Source organism: Nicotiana tabacum, chromosome 2, assembly GCF_000715075.1.
Source record: "Nicotiana tabacum cultivar K326 chromosome 2, ASM71507v2, whole genome shotgun sequence".
NCBI classification, from domain to species: domain Eukaryota; kingdom Viridiplantae; phylum Streptophyta; class Magnoliopsida; order Solanales; family Solanaceae; genus Nicotiana; species Nicotiana tabacum.
The window spans coordinates 40,395,424-40,410,914 of NC_134081.1; positions in this window are offsets into that span (position 1 = coordinate 40,395,424).

Here is a 15,491-nt window from a genome sequence, read left to right on the forward strand (position 1 = left end):
AGACTTCGTGGCTGACTTTACGCCGACCTTCGTACCCGAAATTGAAAAAGAGTTATTGATAAAATCGGGTACCTCTTCAGGAGTCTGCACCCTCTTTACAGACGGTGCCTCGAACGTAAAAGGGTCCGGACTGGGCATCGTACTAAAATCGCCCACTGGTAATATAGTTAGACAGTCTATTAAAACTACAAAATTGACTAACAATGAGGCCGAGTATGAGGCCGTAATTGCAGGTCTCGAACTAGCTAGAAGTTTGGGAGCCGAGGTCGTAGAGGCTAAATGTGATTCCTCCTCGTGGTAAATCAAGTCAACGAGACTTTTGAAGTCCGAGAAGATCGAATGCATAGGTACTTGGATAAATTGCAAATGACTCCACATCGATTTAAGGAATGGACTTTGCAACATGTACTTCGAGAGCAGAACAGTGAGGCCGATGCTCTTGCAAACTTAGGGTCGTCGGTCGAGGATGACGAACTCAACTCGGGGACTATCGTACAACTCATGAAATCGGTAATCGAGGAAGATCATGCTGAGATAAACTCCACAAGTCTAACCTGGAATTGGAGAAACAAATATATAGAGTACTTTAAGAACAGGAAACTTCCATCGAATTCAATGGAATCGAGAACTCTACGCACAAAAGCTACACGGTTCACCTTACCCAATGATGGAACACTATTTAGAAGGACGTTCGATGGTCCACTGTCAATATGTTTGGGACTGGGAGATACTGACTACATCCTACGTGAGATTCACGAGGGCACTTGTGGGAATCATTTTGGTGCCGATTCATTAGTCCACAAAATAATCAGAGCAGGATATTATTGGATCGATATGGATAAAGATACAAGGGAGTTCGTTCGAAAATGCGACAAATGTCAAAGACATGCGCCTATGATTCATCAATCCGGGGAAATTCTCCACTCGGTCCTAACTCCTTAGACTTTCATGAAATGGGGAATGGACATCGTCGACCCTCTCCCATCGGCCCCAAGTAAGGCTCAGTTTATTTTGTTTATGACTGATTATTTCTCTAAATGGGTTGAAGCACAGGCTTTCGAGAAAGTCAGAGAAAAGGAGGTGATAGACTTCATTTGGGATCACATCATATGTCGGTTCGGGATGCCATCCGAGATTGTATGTGACAATGGAAAGCAATTCATCAAAAGCAAAGTAACCAAATTTCTCGAAGACCACAAAATCAAAAGGAGCCTATCAACACCTTATTATCCCAGCGGGAATGGACAGGCCGAATCGACCAACAAAACCATCATCCAAAATCTTAAGAAAAGATTAACCAACACTAAAGGAAAATGGAGAGAAATACTACCCGAAGTCCTATGGGCATACCGCACAACATCGAAATCGAGTACCGGAGCGACACCATTCTTGTTGGTTTATGGCGCCGAAGCTCTTATCCCGGTTGAGGTCGGAGAACCTAGCATCAGGTTTCGATATGCAACAAATGAGTCAAATAACGAGACGATGAACACAAGACTAGAATTATTGGAAGAAAAACGAGAAGCGGCTCTCATCCGATTAGCCGCTCAAAAACAGCGGATCAAAAGGTATTATAATCGAAGAACCAATCTTCGATATTTTAAAATAGGGGACTTAGTGCTAAGGAAAGTCACCCTAAACACCCGAAATCCAAATGAAGGAAAACTGGGTCCTAACTGGGAAGGACCGTATCAGGTTCTTGAAATCATCGGTAAAGGATCATACAAGCTCGGTTTGATAAACGACAAACAACTACCAAGCAATTGGAACGTGTCGCACCTAAAACGATACTACTGCTAAGGTACGACCCTCCCATGTTCATTTATATTTCGAAACTAACCCTTGCAGGAGTTCGACCAGGAACAGGGATGGATTATTCAACCCGAAGCCTTTAGGCCCGAAAGCACGCGTTGCACTCTTTTTCCCTTAGACCTGTTTTATCCCAAATGGGTTTTCAGGCAAGGTTTTTAATGAGGCAACCATTGATCGTGCTAACTTAGAACAAATTCAATAGTATCCAAGGCCTCTTTACAATCAACCTCGAATACCGGGGGCATTACCGTCGAATATATCAAGTTCAATCATCAAGTTCGATGCAAAGAAGTTACTTCATGACAACAGGGTTTCGATAGGGAAAATTTTAAGAGCCAAATGGTCAAAACGAACCATGCTCGTATAGTTAGCTCGATCCCTGGTACAAAACATGAACACATGTATAATGACATAAAGAGAAATTTCTCCTTTACCGATATCTCATATCTCAGAATCCATCCTCTATTTCGTAATCTATTATGCAAGCAGGATTAAGGGCCGGCCATTACCCCATAAATCGGGGACTGCCAACCAAAAAATCAACGAGATCAAACCCTACATAAGCCTAAGGGCCACATCACTTCGAGTTCGAGCAAAACTCTCACTCGACCACTAATCCTACGGGCTATATTACTCCGAGTTTGAGCAATCACTCACTCGATCATTAAAGCCTAAGGGCTACTCTTACTTTTTTGTGCAAGCACTCACTCGACTATCTAAGCCTACATGCTACATTACTTCAAGTTCGAGCAAGCACTCACTCGACTACTAAGCCTAAGGGATAATCTTATTTTGAGTTCGAGCAATCACTCACTCGACTATCTAAGCCTACGAGCTACATTACTCCGAGTTCGAGCAATCACTCACTCGATTATTAAAGCCTAAGGGCCACATCACTTCGAGTTCGAGCAAAACTCTCACTTGACCACTAAGCCTACGGGCTACGTTACTTCGAGTTCGAGCAATCACTCACTCGATCACTAAGCCTATGGGCTACATTACTTCGAGTTCGAGCAAGCACTCACTCGACTACTAAGCCTAAGGGCTAATCTTATTTCGAGTTCGAGCAATCACTCACTCAACTATCTAAGCCTACAGGCTACATTACTTCGAGTTCGAGCAAGCACTCACTCAACTACTAAGCTGTAACACCCCGAAAACCTTTGAAGTATTTCAGTGTAAAGCCCCGTAATTTTTGCAAGTGAATTCAAGGTTTCGTGGTGCCGGAGTAGGCTTACGTGCTTGAGGATGGTATAAAGCTCGCCGCGGTTCGAACTTTTTGGGTTGAACAATGCACCGGAAAGTAAAGGAAAAGTTTTGGCGGAAAAGCACGTTTGTGCGGCCCATTATGCGGCCGCATAATCACTCTGCGGACCGCATAATGGCCGCAGAGTAAAGCAGTAAGTTTGGCCAACTTGAGGTCCGTTTTGTGGTCGATTATGCGACCGCATAATCGATATGCAGACTGCATATCGGTGGCATAACCCCTCTTGAGTTTTTGCGGAGGGAGTTTTGTGGTTCATTATGCGACCGCAAAAGGAGTATGCAGACCGCATACTGGTCGCATACCTGGGTCGTAAGTTCAGGCCCCTGAGGGCCATTTCTGCGGTCACTTTGCGGACCGCATAACCATTATGCGGTCGCATATGCGACCACAGACCTGTGTCGGGGCACCCATTTTCTTAATTTAAAACCCGACCCCCATTCCATTAAAACACCCCTTTAGTCTATTTTGAAGCTCATTTCTCATATTTCTAGTGTGAGAGAGAGAGGGTTCTAGAGGGAGGGCCTAAAGGGAGGGCCTAATTTTCATCAATTGATCTTCAACCATCACTCAAAGCCTTGGAAATATTCAAGTAGAGCACCAAAATTCTTCACCCTAAAAGGTAAGGCTTCATCACCCCAGCTCTTAATTTCAAACATAGCTATAATGGGGTATTAGTGTGATACTTCATGGGTATGAGGGTGGTTCATCTTGCATGCATGTGATAAAGAGTGTGGGAAAAATAAAAAGTGAACTAGAACCATGAACGTTTTCTTAATTTTGGGTTTAATTTGTATATTGCTAAAATAGATTGAGGTTGCTAAGGGTTCCGGATAATTGTAGAGTCTAAAAAGGCGCGATTGAGGTATGTTGGCTAAACTTTCTCTCTTGTAATTGAATTCCATAATGTTTCTGTAAGTTTCAAAGTGTGGGTTACGTATTAAAAGGTTATGGATTTGAGTCGTGTTTCAATGAAAGATAGAATTGTCTAAAAGCGTTTGTACTAAATTCATGCCCATTAGTGGCTGCTTTAACTAATGCTTTGATTTATAAATATATCCAGTGTGATTCGAGTTCTATATACTCATGTGTTGAAATTGTACATTGTCATTTCTGGGGGAGAGTATTGCAAGAGTAAATGGTGTATTGACTGTTTATGATTTTTCATGTGTGTTTCTATTGTTGGTTGGTATGCTTCATTCATTGGGAAGAAACCATTTGTGTTTGAAGTTTCCATTTCAAATGGATTTGAAGTATATGATTTCTAAAATATCCTATATGTTGATACTTGATGATGATCTTTGAAATTGAAAGAGGTGAAAGTGTGGAATATGAAATACGGCCATCGTGCCAGGAATAAAGAATCTTGTGAATGGCCTAATGAGCCAAGGAAATATTGTCGTTGTGAATGACTGGAAATACTAATGAGAATTCGTACAATGTGAAAGATGTTGAGGTGAGTACAATTGTGTTTATGATATTTCTGTTTGTAAATCAAATCAAAACTATTTTTGGGAGCATCATTAGCAATACCGAGGAAGGGTGGGTCATAAGGCCCACACCTGAAACTACACGTGCCGGTGTAGGGGTGGATTGTGATATTATTCCCCTTAATTGGGATGAAACTGGAACCTTTGTGGATTGGAAAAGTCAACCCGCACAACATATGTGGGAAGGCGGCCTAACTGATCGGGTGGAGATCAAACGCCATATTACGCATATGGTGGTACTACTCTTGGTAACAACTTTCTTTCGCATCACACGTCAAACCACATTGTTCGTGGGGAGATGGCCTAGCCGATCGGGCGTGATCGGACTCCGTGCTAATAAAGACGGTGGTATATCGGTGCTAATGATCTCCCAACTAAAATTATATATGAAGTTTGCATTTTGAGAATTATTATGTTTTAACTGGACGTTTGGATATTGTTGATTGTGACTTGCTGTTTCTATGTGTTGCCTTTTCTTATATGAGCATTTTATTTTGAAAGAGGATTTTTAGCTATACATACTAGTGCTATTCGACAGTACTAACGTCCCTTTTGCCGGGGGCGCTGCATCTTTAATGGATGCAGGTGGTTCTTCAGCAGGCGGCATTGATCAGTGATAGCAGTACACTCTTTTTAGCTGATTTGGTGAGCCCACTTCATTTCGGGGTCATGTATCTTTTGTTTCTCATGTACAGTGTTTTGAGGTATAGCCGGGGCCTTGTTGCCGGCATTTCCATATTACTCTTCTATTGTACTTAGAGGCTCCGTAGACAGGTTGTGGGTTATGGTTGATGTTGGGTATTGAACTAGAAATGATGGTACTTGGAAATTATGTTTTTCATTAATTCTATAAACTCGTAATGTTTTGGAAATTATGAATGAAGCTACTAATGGGAATGAAAAGGAAGTTGTTAATAAAATCTTTTCAGTGATTGATTAATGGAGTACATCTCCTCTTTATTCATGGATGAATTTGGGTAGAAGGAAGTCTAATAGGCTTTCTCGGCCGGGTTCTCTCGGATTAGCGCCGGTCGCGCTCCCCGGGTTTAGGGCGTGACATAAGCCTAAGGGCTAATCTTATTTCGAGTTCGAGCAATCACTCACTCGACTATCTAAGCCTACGGGCTACATTACTCCGAGTTCGAGCAATCACTCACTCGATCATTAAAGCCTAAGGGCTATTCTTACTTCGAGTTCGAGCAAACACTCACTCGACTACTAAGCCTACGGGCTGCATTACTTCGAGTTCGAGCAAGCACTCACTCGACTACTAAGCCTAAGGGCTAATCTTATTTCGAGTTTGTGCAATCACTCACTCGAGTATCTAAGACTACGGGCTACATTACTCCGAGTTCGAGCAATCACTCACTTGATTATTAAAGCCTAAAGGATACTCTTACCTCGAGTTCGAGCAAACACTCACTCGACGACTACTAAGCCTACTGGATATATTACTTCGAGTTCGAGCAATCACTCACTCGATTATTAAAGCCTAAGGGCTACTCTTACTTCGATTTCGAGCAAACACTCACTCGACTACTGAGCCTAAGGGCTACTCTTACTTCGAGTTGGAGCAAACACTCACTTGACTACTGAACCTAAGGGCTACTCTTACTTTGAGGTTGGGCAAACACTCACTCAAACTTAAAGCCTAAGGGCTACCTTATAAAACCTAAGGGCTAACATTACTTCGAGTTCGAGCAAGCACTCACTCGACTACTAAGACTAAGGGCTACTCTTACTTCGAGTAAGAGCAATCATTCACTCTACTATAAAGCCTGAGGGCTACTTTTACTTCGAGTTCGAGAAACCAAATACACTCGACTATTAAGCTTAAGGGCTACTTTTTATTTCAAGTTTGAACAAACGCTCACTCGGTTATAAAGTTTACAAGGTCCGGTTTCGATCAAATTGCCTAAGGCCTCAAACTTATGAAAACTTTCATAAGGCATGAATGAAACAAAATCTTCACAAGGCAGAGAATAAAACAGAGACAAGTCGGGAAAAGAAAAGATCTTTATATATATATATAAGAGTATTTACAACGTCCGATCAAGACTCTACACAAAAAATCAAAATAGAAAACACCCTAAGTTTCCTGGTTATCTCCAGGGGCAGTCTCTTCTCCATCAGGGCTCCTCCCCACTCTCAGACCTACTCTTGCTCCCATCATCATCATCATCATCATCATCAGAAGCCAAGGTTCCAGCATCGGCTTTAAGCTCTTTAGACTTTTTTATCTCTTCGGTAAGATTGAAACCTCGAGCATGGATCTCTTCGAGGGTTTCCCTCCGAGATTGGAATTTGGCGAGTTCAGCAACCCAATATGCTCGAGTTTGAGTGGTCCCGACTACCCTTTTTGCTTATACTTGAGCGGCTTCAGCATCAGCCTGATAGACGGCCACGAATGCATCCACCTTGGCCTTTGCTTTTTCAGTGTCAGATTTGGCCTTGGCAAGTTCGAAGGCCATCCGAGCCTCGAGCTCCTCTATTCTTCTTGCTTGAACCAAGCTCTTCTCCTTCATGCCTTGAAGTTGACTTGCAGTCAATGACAATTGGGCTCGAGCAGTCTCTTTTTCTGCAGCGAGGTGGTCCATGCCTTCTTTCCACCCCAGGTCTCCGCCCTTATCATATCGACCTCCTCACGAAGCAACCCGATCACCTCAAGTTTCTGGTGCAGCTGTGAGATCAAAATATTAGCCACCGTTCCCAAATCGAGCCCATGAGGTTTTAAGATTATCATTACCTGCTCGGTCAGGTCGGTCTGATCTTGGTATGCCTTGGCCAACCCGGCTCGGAGATCTTTGATCTCTTTCTCTTTCTGCCCATTAAGAAGTTTGATTGCATTTCTCTCTTCCGAAAGCCCTCGGAAGTCGGCCTCACATCGGATCAATTTTTTTCGAGACTTGGAAAACTCCTATTGATGAAGAGCTAAAGCCTATATGAAAAAGAAAAAAGTTAGGCAGAAAATGGAAAAATATGACCTGAACAAAGGGAATCGAGACTTACCCGATCAGGGTTCGTTGAACCTAGAAGAAAAGACCCTACGGGTCACTCGGGCCGGCATCATCCTCAATACCGGTAAACAAATCGCGAAAGGGGTCCTCTCCCTTATGGGCACCGTGTACCTCGAGGTTCCCGAAAGCTCGGGCTTCCCGAATCGCCCCTTCGAAAAAAGCAGGGAGAGTAGGCGAGTATCCGATTACTATTGCCCCAAGCGAGTCGCTTGGGGTGTTCTCCTCAGTTCGAAGAGCTTTAGGGCCAGCCCCTTCAGATATACCCACCATTTGTTGACTTCGGTGGGAGGCATCCTCGATCTCCAACGACTCGGGGACTTTGCCCGAGTCCTTCACCGATATCCCCTCAGCTCAAGATGGAGCCTCATCAAATGCCATCGACCCAGCTGCCTTTGGGGCATCAATGGTTTTCTTCATTCAGGTCACCAGTATGGGCCCGTCGTTTTCTTCTGCTCCATCATCTTCATCCCTTAGGCACCGAACTGATTCTTTGGTCAAGGGGATGAAATTCTTCCTCGGCTTACGAGCCATCCTCTTAAGTTTTGGATCCTCGGCAGTAGAGGCTCTTTTTCTCTTGTTGTCATTTGCTGGTTTCGGAACCGGGGCTGAAGTCTCTTCCTCGCCAGACGAGGGACTCATGATCGCGTCTTTGCCCAGGCCTACACACAAGAGAATTAGTTAAGTATAGGAAAGTCATTTTGTTCGAATCATCGAAGGCATGGGGAATCATCGAATCGTCGAAACATCTTACTTATTGTTTAAAGGATTTTTGGGAAAAATCACACTTTTCAAACTTACTCTTATTTTGGCATTTTCGGTAAAAGATTTGTGTTTTCACTGAGATACTTGAAAAGGAATGCCTATTTTCCTGGAACAGTGAACGAACTGAGTATTTTCTTTCTCAGATACCTCTTTTATTACTTGTACTATGCTGTTATGATTTGTTGTGGAATTAGCTCGTCACTACTTTCAACCTAAGGTTAGGTTTGTTACTTACTGAGTACATTGGGTCAGTTGTACTCATACTACACTTCTACACCTTGCATGCAGATGTTGGCTGCTGATGTTGTTGTGATCGATGGGAGCTGGATTGAAGATGTACCTGCGTCCTGGTTATAACTGCCTCTTATTCGTGGTAGCCTTAGATCTATAAAACTCTTTTATGTACTTTTCAAACAAACGATGTATTTATTTCATTTTAGCTTTGTGAATTCTATTCTTAAAAGCTCATGATTTGTACTACCAGTCCTTGGGAAATGTATAAGATTCAGTAAATTACTTTCGTTTAATTGTCTTGTTAATATCATTGGAATTGGATAGTTGTTAATTGGCTTACCTAGCGGGTTGGGTTAGGTTCCATCACGACTAGTTGGATTTTGGGCCGTGACAAGTTGGTATCAGAGCTCTAAGTTCATAGGTTCTACAAGTCATTAGCAAGTGTCTAGTAGAGTCTTGTGGATCGGTATGATGACGTCCATACCTATCTTCGAGAGGCTATACTTCCCATCTTTCTTTCTTTATCGTGCGACATTAATTCAGCCTGAAGCATAACTCTTTGAATTCCTTCCACGCATTTGTATGCGCACATGAGCGCTCGGTATCAACTGTGCATCGCCGGCTTATGATTCTATGAACGAGGTTCTAGATGTGTATTCTGTGTTTTGGTGATGGGCCAGTCTGGAGGACTTGAGGCCATGGTTAGACTGCAGCTTAAGCTCGGTAGCTTCAGTTGTAACTTTTACATTTGGACTCATATGTCCGGTAGTGTCCCTACGTGTGGAATTTGTGGCTCGATGAGCGGTGAAATGACTTTATGATGAGTATGATGCTCCTCCATACTACAGGAATATACCAAAATATCATCAATGAACACAATGACAAAAGAATCCAAATACAGTTGAAACACACTGTTCACCAAATGTATGAAGGTTGTTGGGGCATTAGTCAAACCAAATGACATCACTAAGAACTCATAATGCCCATTACAGGTCCTGAAAGTCGTCTTAGGAATGTCTGAAGTCCTAATCTTCAACTGATGATACCTCTGTCATGCCCCGAACATGGTGGGCGAGACCGGCACCCGGTGCCTTACCTATCCTTGCGTACCAACTTGCGACTAAGGGATTCTGAGCATATAATGTCATACTTTGGCCATGGGCCACATCACAAGACAATTGCGATTACTGACTAAATCTCAATATAGAACTGGGCCGACAAGGCCGTCATAACTACTACAGCTGACAAACCAATAAAATGTACATAAAAGGCCTACAAGCCCAACATACAGCATTAACTGACAGGATATGTCTACAAGCCTCTACTGATGGATATACTATGATCGGAACAAGGTCCCCACCTACTCATAACATATACATATATACAAAGATGTACGTAAAGCTCTAGACCCGGCAACTCCGAAGAGTATGGAGCTTACCGATCAAGCTGAACTCGGGCAACATCTAATGAGGAGGTCTACCCGTTTGTATGTCTGAACCTGCACGTATGAAATGCAGCGCCCCCAGAAAAGGGACGTTAGTACGAAATAATGTACCGAGTATGTAAGGTAATATACTAAAAGCTGAAACCGAACTGGTAATATAATAACTGAAAGCAACTGGGAGTCAAAGATGACCTAGAGATATGCTTACTTGCTGATACTGACTCCACTCTCTCAATATAGTAAGTAAAATATTTGTTCGGCCTTATAAGGCTCGGTATATATATATAACTGCTCTGCCGTAGTAGGCTTGCTCATAGGCACTCGGCCATACTAGGCTCTGTATCTCGACCAACTGGGCTCGCTCATAGGCGCTCGGCCACAGTAGGGTCGGTATATAACTTACCATCTGATCAGAGGTTACCTAATATGGGCCTGCTCATCGATTATAGCTCGATGGTAATAAAAATACTGTAATACTATATATATACTCTCTGCTCTCTTGGCTGGAAAAAGGAAATGCTCAATTGAATATGAAGTCCCGATAAGGAGAATATTGTAACTTACAAGACTAGGAAAATAAATGTAAATTCCGGAATATGAATTTCTCTTTATGCCTCGTTATCAAACTCGTGTAATTACGAGATCATGCCAAAATGAAAGAAGGGCTTAGCCTTAACATACCTGGAGTAGGGAAAAATCCGTATAATATTCTTGGAAAAGGTTGCACCGTACTCCTTTAGAACAGCAAAATTTTACGTTGCTAATAATTCTTGTTGGATTCCTCATGGTTGCAAGAATTCACGTCGAGAGCTTGTAGGAAGATTCTAACATCTGGTAGTGTCTTTGTATTCAAGACATGAGAAAATGAAGTGTTTTTGTACATTACCTTGCGACAAATTCAACATACAATACTACAGGGTGCAACATCATCGTAATTTAATACTGCGAAGCGTAACGTCATCGTAATGTAGTATTGCAAGGCGTAACATCATCGTAATATAATACCGTGGGACGTAATATCGACGTAATATTGCGGGGCATAACATCATTCCCCCCTTTGGAACATTCATCCTCGAATGTTGACTGATGCTCTTATCATTTTCATAACTTATAGCTCTTGTGAATACCTTAATAATCTCCTTGCCATTTAGGCAGTTGTTCTGTGAATAAGTCCAAAGGCTAGGGAATTCCCCCCTTTAGGCCTCTTTCCCACGCCATGACTTGTGATTGAATTCCTTCCAATCTCGTAACTGTTGCTACCTTCTATCATGCAACCTCTACGATACTGACCTTGTAAGTGTGCCTATTCGACTCTTCTCTCTTTTTTTCCTCCAGCTTTTAGCCAATTTCTAGGCCTTACTTTGTAAACATATACAAGGCTTAATAGGATGCCTCTCTGGGCATTTATAGGTGTACTGAAGTTCTTCGCTCGGTACTTTGTAGAACTTGCGAATATGGCTATATCTTATTTCATAGACCTGGTTATCCATTCGTATGACTTTACTGCATCTACGTAGGTCATACTATACCATAATTCTTACTTCGATTTATCGTTACTGAGGTCTGCAACCAACTCTAGGTTACTCTCGTTGTTTATCCTTAAGACTGATGGTCTAATCTCATCTCATACTGTTGAACTTTTATCCATCTATTGTTGATTTAACTTAATGTTGATTCATCATCTACCACTGATAACTTGATCTTTTATGTAACACCTCCGCTAAGGCTCGCGTCTCATCAAGGACATCTAGAGTAATTAGATTGATCCATCTATGGGTGATACTATACTTCCATAATCGTACTTTATATCATCCCAATATGATTCATCCTATGGGGGTTATTCTAATCCCGTAGAACTCATGAAAATTTCAAATCATTACTTAAGCGAAGGACCAAACGTCATCCTTTATTTATCACAATTTCACCCTTATTCTGCTACCAGGCAACATCCCATCTCTTCTAAATGATACTAGTCTTAGACTCCTTTGAGTTCATTCAGGCTATATTGAGCTTTCTATAACTTAGAGGAACCATCAGCTCCTTTGTTTTCACGGACTTAGTCCCGAGGACTTATCTATTTTCATCACTTCCTCACTTGCCTTCTTCTTATCCTTGCTCTTGTCTTTCTAAAACCTTGTCGTTTTATCATAGTTTAGCTTGCGACCCATACATATCCATTTATATTACTCGCAGCCCTCCTTCAACTTCTTTGCACCATAGATTTCCTTATGTTATCTTGGAACATCAAGCGAAACATCACATCGTCTCTAACTCTTCTTTATTCTCTTAAATAGACCTCTCGGTACCTAGAAACCATAGGCTGGAAGATATGCCACTGACGACACTGCTATCATTCCTGGATACTACATCCCAACGCTTCTAGTCTTTTACCTGAAGTATGGACCACTCTTATCCTTCTATACTTGAGTATTTCGTACGTTGTTTACTTTTACCTTACTTAGTTTAAAATATCACCTCACATTCTTCTATCTCTTTCATAATCTCTCTTCCACATAAGTATAAATCACATCCACCATTTGAAGCTCTATTATAATACTTGCACCTCTGGTGCCTATACAGTCCGGTGGGAGCTCCGTACTGAATTCTTATGAGGCTGTTATTTTTCTAACTGGCTTTATCGTAGAGCCGTTATAGAATATGGTTGTTGTGCTATCTCTCTTGCACCTCTGATATTAAGAGTGATTCTGCTATGTTCTCAATCGTGATTCCTATATTTTCTGGTCCAATAATCGGATTCCTGATTTACTTCGTTGATGTAACATTTTAGTTTCCTTCTTCTTCTGATCGGCCTTTATGTCGGCTTAAGTTATCTCCCGATCTGGGGTTCATGGTATTAGTTATTCTGTTTAGCCTTTCATGGGCGCTGAGGAATATACATGATACTATCCTTTAACAATTTAATCCTTCGTTTATCACCTGGGCCCAATTCTTTCTTTTAACGTATACCAGAATCTTCTACGGCTGTATATGCTACATGTATAAAACTCCGAACCCTTAATGCAACCAACTCTGGATCATTGATCGAATAATTCCTTTTGTTCCTTCTCAGCTTTCTTTAAACGTAAGCTATTACTTTTTCTGGTCTTTCTGCCCCCTTGTTGTGTGCATATTTAGCTTATCTTAGTTCCCACGTCTGCCGAAATTGTTGTGCAACTCATATGGTCTCGAATATTACTTTTGGTTTCATTTCCCGCTCATTAGCTCCGATAGGTGCCACTTTCTTATGGAGTGCATACAATGTTGTAGTGAGACTGCTACTACAAGACCATTTCTTTTTTAAGTTACTATGCTTAGGTTGAAGCCTTCTTCCTTATTTCCTCAGCTAGAATTTCGTTATCGTACTTAGGGAGGACCCTCTGACTCTTGTAAAGCTATGAGCTTATTATAGACCTTTTGATGTCCTTCCTTGCCTATAATCATCCGTAGTTGCTTACTTCCATTCCCTTGTGCTTGTAGGGTTGCTTCTGAACTGATATTTTGACTGCCTTCCCAGTGGCACTTTCTTTTATCCCGGTAACACTTATACGGTATATTTAACTACCCCGACTCCTATTTGAATGTATCTCAAGAATTATAATGATATTACTGCGAGGCTGAATTCTCCATGTTGGGGTTTACTACATTTATCTTGCATGATCTGCTGATTTGTCTGTAACTTCTTATCTAGTCATGACTACGCTCTCTCTAAATCAACTACTAACTACTCGTCGGCCCATTCTCATATCCATATTCCGCGTAATCTTTCTTGGGTTATTTCCTTGTCTTAACTTACCTCACGTACTGGCTCCTTATCTATCAATAACATCCCGGGCAGGAACCCTTACTTGTTTTTGACGTCGTGCTTACATAACGTTCTGGAATCATAGCATATCTGTAACATTTGGATAAGTGCAATCTCATCCTTTTCTCATTTTTATTGCATTCTTCCTTTATCATTCCATATTCCCCCCTTTAGGGGAGTACTAAGATTTGGAGTTATGACGACCTGCCTATAGATGTTTTTTGTCTTCATCTTTGGCGTCCTTTCACCTCATCAATGACCCTTACTCGCCTTGCGGTAATCCTTCTGTACCAAGGATAAAAAATGTAACTGGCACATACAATCCCTTAAGCTTAACTTTGCTTATATTGCTTGCTTTAGGGAAGTGTCTCCCTGAATGACCATTCTCTGAATTCATCATGGATCTTCTTCTGTTGTCCATTCTATTGTTGCCGGAATGCAATCTGAAATTCTCATGATGCTGACTATTATCAAATCACTCAACTCTTAATTCATGTTTAGTTTATCATGTTCACCAGTCCATAGTGATTTCTATTACTCTGGGGTCTAACGTTTCCTTCTGCTAACCACGTTAGAGTCGCGAACTTATTTCTCGAAATGAGGATGTGACTGAATGGCCCATACTCTTTTGTTGTCTTAAGGCCCATCACCTCTCGTCTCTTTCTTTATTTGACTATAGATTCTGTAACACTCTACCGTTGCCATCCATGTATCACATCTCACTCATAATGCTTCATTATCCTTCTTCGTACTTCCTTGCTAATATTTCTATCTATCACTTTATTCTGAAACCTTAACAAGACATTCTTTCGCTTTTATCTCCCCTTGCCCCATCCACTAGCTCTTCAGGTTGCCTAACATTCTTTCTCTACTAGAGACGGGAGCCATACTAAGGTGATATTTATCCCTTCAAGGCTTCCAGTGCCTATCTTTGTAGTACTCATATCTAGCTGTACTATTTTAGAGTACACCATTTGGGTGTCTCACAACGAGATCTATTAGCACATTTGCAATATCCTTCGAAAATGTCAACTAACGCAAACAATTCATCCACCATTTTGGGTCACTCTAACCCCAGCCGGATCGTGATATTATGTCCTTCTCTTAAACCATATTTGTTAGCTCCCATAGAGCATAACTTAGATCGGTGTGGCCAATTATATATACCTCTATTACTGTTGAAGGTAACTCAAAATGCTTATATCTCTCTTCCTGAATTGTATATAATGTTCATCTCTACTAATTAGGTACCTCGTACCCTTCTTCACCTTGCTTCTTTTATTTGTTGAAACTTGTATTTACCTTCTGAATCTTTCATTACCTTTCACCATAGGGGTGGATAGATATTCGGCTCCTTTTCCAGAAGCTCACTGGGTTCTTTTGACTCAACTCTTTCACAACCGCGTTCAATCCCTTACATCTTTCTAAATGTAGGCATCGCCGTATTATGAATAAGGTCAAGTATATTGAGTCGGTTGTACTTATACTTCACTTCTGTACTTCTGTGCAAATTCAGATATTAGTATTAGTGGAGTCCGGAGAGGTGCTTAGGGGATACCAGACATGCGACCTAAGGTAGAGTTGCATACCATTCGAAGGCCTTAGAGTCGTCTTTCCATTTCTTCTGTACTATTTCTCTTTACCACATAGTATTGTATTTCTTTTA